The sequence below is a fragment of the Cebus imitator genome, unplaced genomic scaffold, assembly GCF_001604975.1.
Source record: "Cebus imitator isolate Cc_AM_T3 unplaced genomic scaffold, Cebus_imitator-1.0 Scaffold1, whole genome shotgun sequence".
NCBI lineage: Eukaryota > Metazoa > Chordata > Mammalia > Primates > Cebidae > Cebus > Cebus imitator.
In genome coordinates this window covers 12,368,412-12,383,932 of record NW_016107316.1, presented here as the reverse complement: position 1 = coordinate 12,383,932, position 15,521 = coordinate 12,368,412, and the positions used below count along the sequence as shown (strand labels likewise).

The 15,521-nt window shown below is 39.8% G+C and overlaps 1 protein-coding gene and 1 long non-coding RNA gene across 7 annotated transcripts in view; one reads left to right on the top strand and one right to left on the bottom strand.

Moving 5' to 3' along the window:
• Nucleotides 1-423: 423 nt before the first annotated feature.
• Nucleotides 424-15,106, bottom strand: LOC108302843. The gene is made up of 3 exons (XR_001824547.2): nt 14,968-15,106; nt 11,127-11,167; nt 424-1,076 (listed from the first exon to the last, which is right to left on the bottom strand). It is a non-coding gene; the product is annotated as an uncharacterized LOC108302843 (long non-coding RNA).
• Nucleotides 15,101-15,521, top strand: part of LDAH (lipid droplet associated hydrolase) — a 133,981-nt gene continuing 133,560 nt past the window's right edge. For all 6 annotated transcript variants that reach the window (XM_017526551.2, XM_017526537.2, XM_017526557.2 and 3 more), the window contains exon 1: nt 15,101-15,180. The gene's annotated coding sequence lies outside the window, so the exon portion shown is untranslated. The remainder of the gene's footprint in view (nt 15,181-15,521) is intronic.

Sequence of the window (15,521 nt, the reverse complement as noted above, 5' to 3'; positions counted from 1 at the left end):
TTTTAGGAAATCTCCATATTACTTTCCATAGAAGCTGCACTAATTTTCATTCCCATGAACAGGGTATAAGCCTTTCTTTTTCTCCGCATCATCAAAATATTTGTTATTTTTAAAGAGACATTTATAAAGATATATTATGTCATTCTGCTTATCGGATTATTTTATTTTATTTTAAGACAGTGTCTCACTCTGTCGCCAGGCTGGAGTGCAGTGGCAGGATCTCAGCTCATTGCAATCTCCACCTCTTGGGTTCAAGCAATTCTCCTGCCTCAGCCTCCCTAGTAGCTGGGACTACAGGCATGCACCACTACACCAAGCTAATTTTTGTATTTTTAGTAGAGATGGGGTTTCACGAGTGTTCGCCAAGATGGTCTCAATCTCTTGACCTTGTGATCTGCCGACCTTGGCCTCCCAAACTGCTGGGATTACAGGCGTGAGCCACCGTGCCTGTCCTATCAGTTATTTTTAACTGTTATGATGACCAATATAATCAGAACTTGAATATTGCAAACAAGAAAAAAAATGTCTTTTTTTATATTAATATATTTCTGGAACTATGTCCCAAAGCTGATAGGCATAGAGCAACGGGATTTCCTCAGAAAAACAGAGCTGTAATAGGGAAACTTTTTGACCAAAATCTTGGCATCAAACGAATCATGACTGTCTGCAAAATGCATCAAAAAAGCAAAGACACAGCTATAAATTCTTATAATAATAAACAGCAAAAATTGTGTTTCGAGTTGCAGAAAATGTACTTATACATTATTGTTCAAAAGATGTTACTATATCGTATTTAGACATACATTAATATACTTTCTAGGTTATATATAATACAATATTTAAAGGTACATACAAAATATATATACCTATATATTTGATATGTCTTATATTAGGAACTTCTGTTAGCTTTTGCTGCAATAAAAAATAATCCCAAAGTCTCAACAATTTACAACAAAGATTTATTTCCTGCTCCCATTACATGTCCTTCCCAGGTTGGCTGTACCTTTACTCCACATCTTCTTCATTCTGGGACACAAGACAAAGGAACACCACAATCTGGGACATGCTGATCTTAACTTGGGAAAGAAAAGAGGAATGGCAGAATTCCATAATGGCAGAATCCCACAATGGACCATCTGTTAACATTCCATTGTCTATGACAAGCCACAAGCCCACGCTTGATGTCAATGGTGCACAAAATACAATGTCTCACTGGGAAGCACAGAAAATTATTAGGAGTAATTTTATTATTTAAGAGACTTCCTGAAAACATATTTATCCAAAGGACAGATCACCCAGTTGTCGCCACAGGAGAATGATCACTCAACTGAATAAATGTGCGTGCTTATCAAATGACTGTTTACTTGCCAGTACATCAGAAAATGGGATATAATCAAAGCAAAGCTCAGAGGAAAATTCACAGCTGAAAGATTTATATTTACAAATAGGACTCAAGTTAGAAAAAAAAAATCCCAAGGAAAGGTGAAGAGAATAATAAAATTTTTAAAAATCAGTATTAAATTTAACAAGAGAAGCTTATAGAATTAATATGTTAATTAAAAAACTGCTTCTACTGAAAATCTTAAAAATATGCAAACATAAATCATTACTTAACAAGTGGGAAAATAGGCAATATCACAAAAGCACAAAAGTTGAAATGGTAATAAAATAACCACAAATATATTAAAAAATTGAAAGATCCAAAAGCAACTACTTTGCTCAACACTAAGCAAATAAATTTCAGTACCTGAATTAAAATGGTGATTTTTAAGAAATCATAAATTGCTGATAGACTCAACATTATTTAAACTTTTCCAAAGCATAGAATATAAAAGAAGAGAAACTTCTAAATCCTTTATATGAAGCTAGTATAATATTGGTAACAAAAATCCTAAAAGAAAGTCACAAATATATCTTACTTTAAAATATCAGTATAAAATCCTATATAAAATATTAGCAAGTAGAATACAGTACCATAATAAAATAATATTTTACAATTTTTATATTTTTAGAGGAACCCCAAAATAAGTACCCTTCATCCCTCTCTGAGTTCGGAAAAAAATACTGAACGATCAGACTAGGAATAAAGCATCTGGAGACCAAAATATCATCTTTATGTCTGATAAAGGTTATATTAGGATCCATGGCTAGTACAAGAGTCAAAAGGGCCTGCAAAGAAAACCCCAGAATTAGACAGACTTACCTAGACAATGTTCTCCTGGGTTGGAGACTTTCCCAGGTTATTCTTAGATCCTGGGGAAACAAAGACCTCCCACTTCCTGTGGGAAGCTAGCTCCAAGAACAAGACAACAGGTGATTTAAGCATAGTTATGCTTCCAAACTTTAGATAGCAGGCAAGTCACTTCATTTTCCCTGGGGCAGGGTGAGGAAGGGATTGAAGCCAAGATCGTTCCACTAATTGAAGTCACTCACCATTAAAAGAAACACTGGAGATCAGGTGCAGTGTTTCACACCTATAATCTCAGCATTTTGGGAGGCTGAGGCAGAAGTTTAAGACCAGCCCAGGTAAACAGCGAGATCCTGTCTCTACAAAAAATGGTCTGGGTGTAGTGATGCATATCTGTAGTCTCAGCTACGTAAGGGGTTGAGGTGGGAGGATCTCTTGAGTCCAGGAGTTAGAGGCTATAGATTATGATTATGCCACTGCACTCTAGCCTGGGTGACAGAGTGGTAACCAGTCTTCAGGATTCAAAAAGAAGCACTGAGAAGGGAAAATATATTCCAGCTTATTAGTTCTGTTTTCATTTGGTTTTTTAAAAACTCACTTTGCTTAACCATTACCTTATGGCCTATATCCCTCAAGAGACAGACTCCTCGGGAGAGTCCTGCTCCTACCCTCCACAGGCTCTACACCAAGAACTGTTCTGTGGGTGTCCTTCAGGAACTGCTAATGGGCAAGGTGGGGATTGCTCCCTGAAGGCTATGAACTGACCCAGAATACATATTTGATAAATCCAAGGCCCTTCTGTGCTCAAGATGGAAATTTTATTCTCCATTCTGTTTTCCATTTTAAATTTTGTCCTTGCTGTGTTGTCTCAAATAGCCCATTAGAGCTCTGCAATGAGATTAAATGACAACATCAAGGTACTCCCATAGTAAAATGGAAACACTTATTCCTGCCCTAGAAGCCTCAGATTGGAACCATGAGGATGCAGTCAGCCAAATCTATTTTCAAGAGATTGAATGTCTACTGGATATTAGGAGATATTAGAGTTATTATTAATTTTGTGAAGTGTGACAGTGGTATTGTTGTTCTACTTTTTAAAGTCCTTATCTGTTTAAGATTCATACTGATGTATTTAAAGTTAAAATAATGATATCTGAAATTTGCTTTTAAATATTCTAGCAAACAAACAAAAACTAGTGATGTGAACATACTGCATATGTAATAAGTACATTACCTTGACATCCCAAGAGCCTACGTCTGCCTGGGAAATTTAGGGCAGTGATATTTGAGGATTAAAATATGTGTTGGAACTTTCTGGGCTAAAAGGGGTAAGGTAATTATGGAAGAGAATAGCATTCCAGACAGCATGGGCTATCTAAGGGTACAGAGGTTTGGAAAAGAATGTTGAAACAGACAAAACAGCTCTGCAGCACAAACTATGTGCAACCCTAGTAAAAACATGTGAGGTAAAAGTGTTATTGGTCTTGATCGTACAGAGTTGGGACCAGTCCAATTTTCTTTACTGGATCATGCTTTTTCAAACTATTTTATGTATTTGTTAAATTAATCTCCTCATCTAGAATGCAATTTTCTCTCCTTTATGCAAATACTATCTTTCCAGGCAGAATTCAGGAATATTCTTCAGTCAAAAGCCCTTCCTAACCATTTATAGTTCGATGGACTCTCCTTCTGACTCTTAAAAGCGTGCTCTACAATATAGTTCTTGATGATGAGCTGGTCGATCGAATAAGCACAATTTTACATGGGTTAATATCTTCTCAATTAGAAGGAGTTTTCTCAAACCAAGCCTACCACAATGCTTAGGATGTTATAGAACTTACCACATAGGGGCACTCTCCAAACAGAAAGAGAGCCATATCCACACGTGGGCTGACGAAAAGTTAATGTATCTATTCAATGACAACAGATACTCTTTGGAGCTGATATATCAACCCCACCATCTTGGGAAGAGAAAGAAACAAAAGGAAGAAGGGAGGGGGGTGGGAGGGAGGGAGGAAGGAAGAAAGGAAGGAAGGGAGGGAGGAAAGAAAGAAGAGAGGGAAGGAGGGAAGGAAGGAAGGGAAGGAGGGAGGGAGACGGGGAAGGAAGAAAGGAAGGAATGAAGGAAGGAAGGAAGGAAGGAAGGGAGGGAGGAAGGAAAGAAGGAAGGGAGGAAGGAGGGAAAGAAGAAAGGGAGGAATGGAAGGAAGGAATGGAAGGAGGGAGGGAGGGAAGGAAGGAAAGAAGGAAGAGAGGAAGGAAAGAAGAAAGGGAGGGAGGGAAGGAAGGAATGGAAGGAGGGAGGGAAGGAAGGAAGGGAAGGAGGGAGGGAGACAGGGAAGGAAGGAAGAAAGGAAGGAATGAAGGAAGGAAGGGAGGGAGGGAGGGAGGAAAGAAGGAAGGGAGGGAGGGAAGGAAGGAATGGAAGGAGGGAGGGAAAGGAGAGAGGGAGGGAGGGAGGGAAGGAGATGGGGAGGGAGATGGGGAGAATGGGAATGGAAAGGGGAGGGGGAGAAGCAGGGGAGGGGGAAAGGCAGGGGAGGGGGAGGAAAGGAAGGAGGGGGAAGGGAGGGGGCGGGAAAGGAATGAATATGATTCCCCCAATTCTCTGAAATGTTACAGAAAAGGGATGACTCCAAAACTTTAATAATATTAGAAATTCACATTTTAAAAAGATTTTAGTTTAACTCTGAATTTAAGGTAAGAATTCTAAAGCAAACCATGAATGAAAATGAAATCTAAGCATGGATTTGAACTCTGTGCTACAATGTGGCTATATTTTGGTGATTATAAACTGACTCTGAAAAGGCAGGCAAACATGAGACCCTTTAAAGGTATATAAATCCAAGAAAGCAGAATTGTAACAGAGAAACCATAATAGTATTTTGGCAACAGCTAGTACTCTGAAGCTTGGGATCTACTAGCTAATGTCATTCATTTGTTTTCAAAACAGAAATGGTCTGAGCCTTCATTTAGTTGATTTGTTAGTTTCTTATGGTTGCTGCAACAAATTATCACAAATTTAGCCCTTAAAACAAAACTAATGTGTTATCTTACAGTTCTGGAGGTCAGAACTTCAAAGTCGGTTTTAATGGGCTAAAATCAGGATGTTGGCGGGCCTGTGTTCTTTCTGGAAGTTCCAGGGAACATTCACTTCCTTGTTTTTTCCAGCAATTGGCTGCCTACATTCCTTGGTCTGTGATCCCTTCCTCCACCTTCCAGCCAGCAGCACAGCACTTGCCAGTCCCTCTCTTTGACTGACAGCTGCCTCCACCATCACATCTCCTTCTTTCCCCCTGCTTCCAACATCACAGTATCATCTCTGATTCTGACCCTCCTGTGTACCTCTTATATGGACCCCACAGATAATCCTGGATAATCTCTCCTTTTCAAGATCCTTAACACATCTTAATCACATCTGCAGAATCTTTTTTGTCACATAATGTAGCATCACAGGTTCTAGGTATTAGGACACGGTCATCTTTGGGGTGCCATTATTCAGTCTACCACAGTTGGATAGGTGAATAGTATGGAAAGGTGTTTTGTCTATAAAATATTTCATTCTTGTTTTACTGGGGAATATAAAGTCTCCATTAAAAAATAAAAAGGAATGATTTGTGAAAAGTCCTGTAACAGTATTATTAACCCACAAAAACTTTGTTGAATAGACAATAAGTTTCTGAGGAATCCAATAAAATGGGAACATACTGTACTCTAAAAGGATATTCATCTGCAGCTAATCCTACAAATCTCTACTTTGTTTTTAATTTATAGGGATAGTTGAGCTACATCTCCCATATTTTTCTTATCCTCACCCTACCCTGTCCTGCCACTAAAAGCTTCTTTATGATCTGGTTTCATTGAGGAGGTCTAATGGGTCTTATCATGGATTAATACAAAACATTTGGAGTTGCAGTTATACTGAATAATGAATTACCTTGGAAGGCTTAAAAATATGATTTTAGTTTCTCTATAATATATATAAACACACATATACAAGTGTATGTGAGTATATACATACATTCTGTATAATTTTTGATGGCAGGAACATCTGAATGTTAGTGTTTGCCAGGTTTTCTTATTCATTTTACAAGCCAAGTACATCTATGAAGGCAGTACTATCAATGAACAGTCTGCCAGCAAGAATCTCCAAGTCTCACAGCTCAAGTGTGCTGGCTTTCAGGACCATCTATCTCTTTGGGTTTTAGCATAATTAAATGATAGGAGGAACAGCTTAGCTAAAATATGGGAGTTAAATATGGCTTTTTCAAGTTGTAGCTATTATCTCTATTCTGTGCGGATTTTTAAAGACTAAAATAATACACCTTTATAAATTTAAAAAAAGAATGGATCTTGATTCTTAATTTATACCTAAGATGAATAATTATGTGATCTGTTTTTGTGACCCACAGTGTTTGAAACAAGAATTAATGTGGATCTCAGGGTATGCCAGTGCTATTTTGTAGAGGGTGCATAAAATATTCATATGTTTTAAAGCATGTATAATCATTTCTATTTATAAATGTATAAACAAGAAAATTCAATATTAGAGCCAGTGGGAAACCATAATTCAAAATTCACTAACGCTTATGGTTCATGGTCTTTAGAATACACATCGAAGAGAAATCTTTGTCTTCTATATTATAGAAAAAAATCTTTATTTTTTTCTCTCATCTCTTTGTTATTTCTTTCCTTTTTCTTCCTCTTTCTGCTTTTTATATAATCATCAACTACACATACTAATTCAACAGATGTCTAAACCAAGAGTTTCTACTTTCTGTGGAATGGAATAATAAGGAAGAGGGGAACATTTTAAATTAATGAGCACAAGTCCTTCTAGCATTCTAATATCTACCAGATTATTCTCTCCTACCATGAAGATCTGAGTATTATTACCCATTTTTCTGGCTTTCTGCTATTGTGACATCATCAGCCTTGCTATGAAGTGTTCCCAACTAATCTCTCACCTCCACTAAATGTTCTCCAGTTGTGGCAGTTCCTAGCAGTTTCCTTCAAGGGTCTCTGCATACTTGATCTCAGACATGAGAAATGCAGCATTTTCCCTCTCTTTCTTCTCAGTGAAGCTGCCCATGAAATACCAAAAGGTTCTGTACTATCTCCACTGTAATTCCCTCCCAGTAAGTGCTGCACATGGTAGGTGGCTGATAGATCTCTAAAATCATTTCATGTTTGTGGGACACTTTATTGGATGTCTCTGTTCTCCAAGAGGTAGTTTTCTCATTTCTGCTATATTCCTTGGTACCATAACCTGTCAGTGTTTCGTGTCACAGAGGGTTGCCTTGGGATCCCAAGATCTCTCCTAGATTTTGTGAAAGAAGTATTTCTTTCTTCTTACTGCTAGAGTTTTATCTCCATAAGACTCAGACATGAGTCCATATGAATTAGGTAAAGAGGGGCCATTTATGTCTGAGACCATCATCTTCAACTTGCCCTCAAACTTCTTTGCCCCATCTAGACCCATGTAAAGCATTTTGACATTTCTCTGTCAAGTCACAGAACTTGACATGCAGCAAATATTATTATTTGACAAAAGTCTCTCCTTCTGATCATTTGCACATTTCTTAACATTTCATAATTTGCCTATTTTTTATGTCTCAATTTACATTCTGGAGCTTCCTTTCCATAAGTTATTTCCTATCATCCAATTGTGAAGTTAAATAATCAGGAAACCCTTCATTGCATCTTTTTGTGGCCACTGATAAACCAAATGAAATGGGCGGTCAGCCCTTCAAGGCTTTTATGATGAGTACTCAGATACCACTGGAGTAGGTAAGGATGTATCAGTTAGGAGGCTCTCTGCTGGAAATAACACAACACAACTGAAACTGACTTAAAAATAGGGCTTTCTTGGCTCACACAACTGGAACGTCCAGATAGCAGCAGACTTCATGCATGATGATCAGGACCCTGCCTCCCTTTCTCTGTGATTCCCTCCATGTCTTTACTTCTCCTTATTTTAACTTTTCATCATGGAAACAAAAATGTCTGCAGCAATTTTAGGCATCATATTCATATAGCACATTATCTGGAAAGACAAAAACACAACTTTGCCAGCATCCCAAGCTTCACCCTGACAGAATGGGCTTAGGTTATAGATCAAGCCAGGGACCAGTGACTAAGGCCAGAGAAGGAGAATATGATGATTGAGAAAGTCAATCAAGGGCCATCCCAGAGCTTCCCCCTAAACACATGAGCTTCTTGGGAGAAGGAATAAGTAGTATTAGAAAGGAATAAGAAGGCCAGGCACTGTGGCTCACACCTATAATCCCAACACTTTGGGAGGCCAAGACAGGAGGATCGCTTGAGCCCAAGAGTTTGAGATCAAGTCTGGGAAACAGTGAGACCCTATCTCTAAAGAGAAATAAATTATCCAAGCTTGGTTGCTTGCACCTATAGTCCTAGCTATTCAGAAGGCTGAGGCAGGAGGATTCCTCAACCCCACGAATTGAAGGCTGCCGTAAACCTAGATTATGCCACTGGACTCCAGCCTGGATCACAGAATAAGACATTGTCTCAAAAAAAAAAAAAAAAAAAAAGTGGGATATGAGGTGGGAATAGATAACTAGACAACAGCAAAAAAAATGTCCACCATGTCACCCATTGCTTCAGTTTTGTTTATTCAAATGCCATACTATCTCAGCCAAAATGTCACTTTCTATTCCATTTCTTAGCTGGAACTATGCTCAGCTTTGCTATCCAACCAAATACACCATACAGGATTACACATTTCTCTATGTGCCTGTATTTGTCCAGTCTCACACTGCTATAAAGATACTACCAGAGACTAGGTAATTTATGAAGGAAAGAGGTTTAATTGACTCACAGTTGCACATGGCTGTGGAGGCCTCAGGAAACTTACTATCGTGGTGGAGGGTGAAGAGGAAGCAAGGCACATTTTACATGGCAGGTGAGGGAGAGAGAAGACAGGGAAAACTGCCAAACACTTTTAGAGAATCAGATCCTCTGAGAAGTCACTCACTGTCAGGAGAACAGCATGTGGGAAGCCACCTCCATGATCCAATCACCTCCCACCATGACCCTCCCTCGAAACCTAGAGATTAGAATTCAAAATAAGATTTGAGTGGGAACACAGAGCCAAACCATATCAGTGCCTTACACTGAGATCTATATTAGATTCAATAAATTTAGTTAGTATTAGGAATAACAATCATAATAATAACAAACCAATATTTTGAGTTGAATACAAATCAATAATGAATTAGAGCAACTAATTTAACTGCATGATTTTTACCCCTAAAAGTAGCAGCATCTCCTAAAATGTACAGTTTTAGAGAAAGCTAAAATGCTTAAAAATTCTAGCTAGGTATGGTAGCTCACCTGTAATCCCAGCACTTTGGGAGGCTGAGGGAGCAGACAACTTGAGCCCAGGAGTTCGAGACCAACCTGGGCCACAGGGCAAAAACATATCTATACTAAAAACAGAACAAATTACTGGGTGAAGTAGCATGTGCCTGCAGTACCAGCTACTCGAGAGGCTGAGGTAGGAGGATTACTTGAGCCTGGGATGTCAAAGTTTCAGTCAACTGTGATCAGGTTTCTGCACTCCAGCCTTGCAAACAAGAGTGCGACCCTGCCTCAAAAAATAAAAAATACAGATAAATAGGTGAATAAAATGCTTTAAAATTCCATGTGGGTGTTAAATATTCGAAATAATACAACAGAGAGAGTATAAAGGGAGTATATGATTATCTTATGATAATTTAGAAAATATGAGCCATGAGTTCAGAATGAAAGCAAGAGACATGTGAGATTAAAGTATTTCAGGATTCCCCCACTGTCCTTATCCCACATTTATTTCCCAGCTTCATGGAGCTCTCTTCTCAAAATTACCTGACAGGATTTTTCCTGCCTGCACAATATAAAGTAATGCACCATTGTGGCAGCCCATCTCCAAAATGGCCCCCAATGGTCCCAGCCTTTTAGAATTTACATATCTTCCCACATTAAATAGCATATAGACATGATAAATGATTCATGTCACTGAGGGAATGATGCAGTATGCCAATTCAGAGATTAGGTTATTAAAGACTGGTGGCTTTTATGTTGGGTGCTCTCTCTGTATCCTCTACCTCTTCCTTTGATGGAAGAAAGCTGCCATATTGCAAACAGCACTGTGGAGAGGTCTTCACGGTGAAGAACTGTGGCCAACAGCCCCTGAGGAAGTGTGACCATATAATTTAGTCCAATTCTTCAGACCTAGTCGAGTCTTGAGATGACTGTATCCCTGAGCAACTAGCTTAACAGCAACCTCATGAAAGACTTGGCTAGAACCTTTCAGCTAGGCTGCTACTGGTGTCCTGACCTCTTGAAACTGTGTAAGATAATAAATGTTTTATGTTTTAAGCTCATATATTTTGGTGCAGTTGGATAAAGAGATAACTAATGCATTCCTTGCTTTCTGTTTCTAACCTTGCCTTTTAATTCCCCTTGCTCTGTCATTATATATTAATTTCTTTAGTTTGCTTATTGTGTCTATGAGAACAATGACATTTCTCTTTGAGTTTCCTTTGTATTCCCAGCCTGGAAGAGTGTAATGTAACAGAAAATAAAAAATGGATGAGTAATGAGAGCCTAAAATTTTTATGCAAAAGGTGATAGTTTTTCATTTACTGTTTTTAAATCAGTCTTCAGTAGTCCAACTTTAGCCATCTGTGATTATTGTAGACATCTTTATGGAATGTCTGCCCCATTCACTATGAATCCTCTTACCTATTGCAAAAAGTCAATATGACCACAAGCACTTGTCACTAATGATTGGATGATTGCTGGACACCAGACCTGCTATGTTGGTGACTGGATGATGAGGGATCTGCTGTTATGAATGGATTAATCCATTCATGGATTAAGAGATTAATGGGCTAATAGATTAATGGGTTATCACAGGAGTGGGACTTACCAGATTCAGTCTCTTGACCTCAAACTTCTCAGCCTCTGGAACTGTAAGAAATAAATTTTTTAAAAAAATTAATTACCCAGTTTCAGCCCGGATACATAGCAAGACCTCATCTCTGTATATATAGCTCTCATGTGAACTAACAACAAGAACTCATTCACTCCTGGGAGCATGGCACCAAGCCATCATGAGGAATCCACACCCACAACCCAGACTCAGAAACCCAAGCCCCATCTCCAACATGGGGGACCACATTTCAATCTAAGACTTGGTAGGAGCCAAACAAACCATATCCAAACCATACCATTCATGTTGAAATTTATTTATTTTTATTTGAAATAGTTTGTTTTATTTTTTATTTTTGTGGGTACATAGTAAGTGTATATATTTATGAAGTCATATTAAAATTTAATCCTCAATGGGGAGTATTAAAAGATGGGACCTTTATGATGAGGTGACTGAATCATGAAGGCTCTGCCCTCATGGATAGATTAATTCATTCATAGATTAATGAATCAGTAGGTTAATGGATTAGATTAAGGGGTATCGTGGGAGTGGAACTGGTAGCTTTTCAAGAAAAGGAAGAGAGACCTGAGCTAGCACACTCAGCCCACTGGACAAGTGAAACCCTGTGCTGCCTCAGGACTCTTCAGAGAGTCTCTACCGCTTTCACCAGGTATAGTCCCTTGACCTGGGACTTCTCAGCCTCTGTAATTGTAAGAAATAATTTTTTTCTTTATAAAGTAGCCAATTTCCAGTAGTCTACCATAAGCAACAGAAAATGGACTAAGACAAGATCTGAGCTGAGCCAATCAGAAATTCTCCCCTGCATATTAGGAATTAAAAGCAAAAGAGGGAGAAAAAGGAATCTCTGTGTGGCTGTCCCTCTGCATCAATCTGGACAGGCTATGTTGCACTGTGGTAAGAAACAACAGCAACAACCTCCAGAGCCTTAAGCAACAAAGGCCTATTTCTTATCACAATATGTGTTGTTATGGTTTGGATATAGTTTGTCCCCAACAAAACTCATGCTGAATTTTGATCCCCATAGCTTATTTCTTATCACAATATGTGTTATTATGGTTTGGATATAGTTTGTCTCCAACAAAACTCACGCTGAAATTTGATCCTCAATGTGGGGATGTTGAGAAGTGGGGCCTAGTGGGAGGTGTTTGGGTCGTGGGGTGGATCCTTCATGAAGAGATTGTTGCTGTTCTCGCAAAAGTCAGTTCTTGTTCTGAGACAGGGCAGAATCCCTCTTAAGGGTTTGCTGGGGATCCTCCACCAAAACATGAAAATTTAAAAAATCTTGACTTCCTTAAAAAAAATTCCAGACATCTAGTTAGTCCTAAAAAACAAACAAAAACTTAAAAGCAAGATGATAATAATAGCTTATAACAATAGCCAAAAAATTAATGTCGCAAGATATTTTATTTCCTATAAAAACTAAAGATAACATCTTAACATATGTCCCAAGTTGTTTTTCAGAAACCCAGATCCCCATTAAATGGATCCACTGGCATACAGGCCTCAAATAGGGGAGAACTGAAGACTAAACTCTGACTACTATTCTTTGTTCTAAAATTCTTCTTGAGGGGCCTTATGGAGACCATGCCCATGAGCCCAAGCTAACATTCTTTTCTGCTTATCTCAAATTTTTAGACAGTTTCATCTTATTAACCAATCATAAATCAGAAAATCTTTAAATCCACCTATGACCTGTCGCCCCCCCTCTTTGAGATGTCCTGCAGGCAAGCCCCAAATTGGGGATTTGCCCAGGAGAGTTCTTGGCCTCACCAAGAAAGAATTCAAGGGTGAGCTGGTGGTGCTAAATAGCAAGTTTTATAGAAGTAGTAGTGTCTAGAAGAAGCAGAGATACTGCTCCTTGCAGAGCAGGGCTACCCTATAGGCAGTGTGTCCAGAGTAGCATCTCAAAGAGAGTTCTTCAGTCATATTTTTAGACACGTTTAATTACAGGCAAATTATGGGGTGGATTATGCAGAAATTTCTAGGAAAAGGGTGGTAGCTTCTGGGTTGTAGGGTTGTTGTCATGGTAAGGGGCATTAACTCCTGGCTGTTGCCATGGCAATGATAAATTGACATGACACCGTGGTGGGTATGTCTTATGGAAAGCTGCTTCCTCCCTGGCCCTGTTTTAGTTAGTCCTCAATTTGGTCTGTTGTCCAAGTCCTGCCTCCTACCTCACTGTATTTTTAAGTTAAACCAATAATACAACCTCCATATATTCATTTATGACTTTAACCAAAACCTCTTGCACCCCTCCCTTTAAAAACCCTTACCTATGGCCAGGCATGGTGGCTCATGTCTGTAATCCCAGCACTTTGGGAGGCTGAGGTGGGTGGATCATGAGGTCAGGAGTTCGAGACCAGCCTGACCAACATGATGAAATCCCATCTCTACTAAAAATACAAAAATTAGATGGTTGTGGTGCTGTGTGCCTGTAATCCCAGCTACTCGGGAGGCTGAGGAAGGAGAATCGCTTGAACCCGGGAGGCGGAGGTTGCAGTGAGCTGAGAGTGTGCCACTGCACTCCAGCCTGGGCTACACAGCAAGACTCCATCTCAAAACCAACCAAACAAACAAAAACCATAACCAATAAACAACTGGGGAGCTCAAGACTTAAGCACTAACTGCCCAATTGTCCTTGCTTGGCACCCTACAATAAATGCCTCACTTTCTTTCACTACAATCCTCACATTGGTATTTGGCCTTGCCGCACAGGGAGATTGAACCCCAGTTTGGTTTTATAACAGCTCTTGAGAGATCGGAAAAGAGAGAGTCCCTGAGAGAGTGAGTTGTTATACAGTGAGCTTCCACCTCCTGTTTGGTCCCTTTGCACATGTATGAGCTCCCCCTTTGACCTTCTGCCATGTTGTGACACCACACAAAAAACTCTAACCAGAAGTTGAGCAGATGCTGGCACCATGCCCCCTGAGCTTTCCAATGTGCAGAACCATGAGCTAAATAAACCTCTTTTTTAAAAATCCAAGCATAACTTGAAGATATTGGGGGTTCAGTTCCATACTACCACAATAAAGCAAATATCACAATAAAGCAGTTCACACAAAGTTTTTGGTTTCCCAGTGCATATAAAAGTTACGTTTACACTGTACTGTAGACTATTGTGTGCAACAGCATTATGTCTAAAAAATGTACATACTAAGAAAACAAAAATAGGTCACAGCAGTCTGAGCTATGTGAAGCATGCAAAATTTACTAGACCCAAACAGATGTGAATACCAGGCTTTGGCCATGCCTTCCCATGCCTAAGGGAAATTGTTTAAAGTTATTCTGTTCTTGACTAGCTGCTTCACCCATTATGTTCCTAGAATTTGTGATGCAAGTAAGAAAGCATAGCCAGTCAAGAGCTTATGTTTTTTAAATGCAACTTCTTGGTAAACAAGTTAAGATCTGCTTCTTCTTCTTTCCTTAAAACCTACTGTGACTGCTGGTAATTGGTGTGTATATTCAAGACAACTGGAATCTCTACGCTCCTGAGTGGCCATTCTCAACCACTGAGCCCAAATAACTCTACACTTAATCGTATTTTCTGAATCTTCTTACTTAAACTTGGCAATACCTTAATTTAAAAATACTTTATTGATTATGCTTATGAACATGGTCAAATGAGAATCAACTTTGCTGTGTATGTGGGGATAATATGCTACTACTGTTAATGCAAAAAGAGGGAAATGGGAAGCAGGAAAAGAGGGGCAGACATGGAGAACAAATGAGAGAGAAGGGAAGGGAAGCCAGAAGTATATCAAGGATAACAGAAAATAAAAGGCGGATAAAATTCAAATGATAAAGGGAAAACCCCTACATCCTCCGAGAGGTCTCTCCAAATCTGGACCACAGGTTCCAAGCCATAGTCAGACAAGCCCCAGCCCGCTGTGCGCCGCGCGTCCGGCTGACATCGGCTTCCAGGATCAGCTTTGCGGCGCAGTGCTGTGACGTCACCGGAAGCCGGCTCTTCCGGTACCGTGTAGTCTTCCCAGAACCCTCAGCGAGAACCGGCTGCCTAGTAGGCGGACAGGTGAGGTACAGTTTCTCGTGATTAGGGTGACTGCCCAAAGGAAGGACGGGCGGGCAGGCACGTGGGATCTGGCGTCCCCTCTTCTCTATGGTTCGTTTCGGAGCCCCTGTTGCCCTGGAACAGATGGTCCGTAGCAGCGAGAATAATGTTGCACCGACAGCTCACGGGTTCGGAGCTACTTGGCCTGGGAGTCCTTTTAGCTGCAGGCCGGGCAGTGGCTCCCCCGAGCGCGGGAATGCAGCATTCGAACCTCCAAGTGCAGCCCACCTGTGGGGGAGTCCTATGGCACCCGCATGGTGAAGTAGAGGCCAAAAGATTGGGCAACCGACCGGGAAGAAATG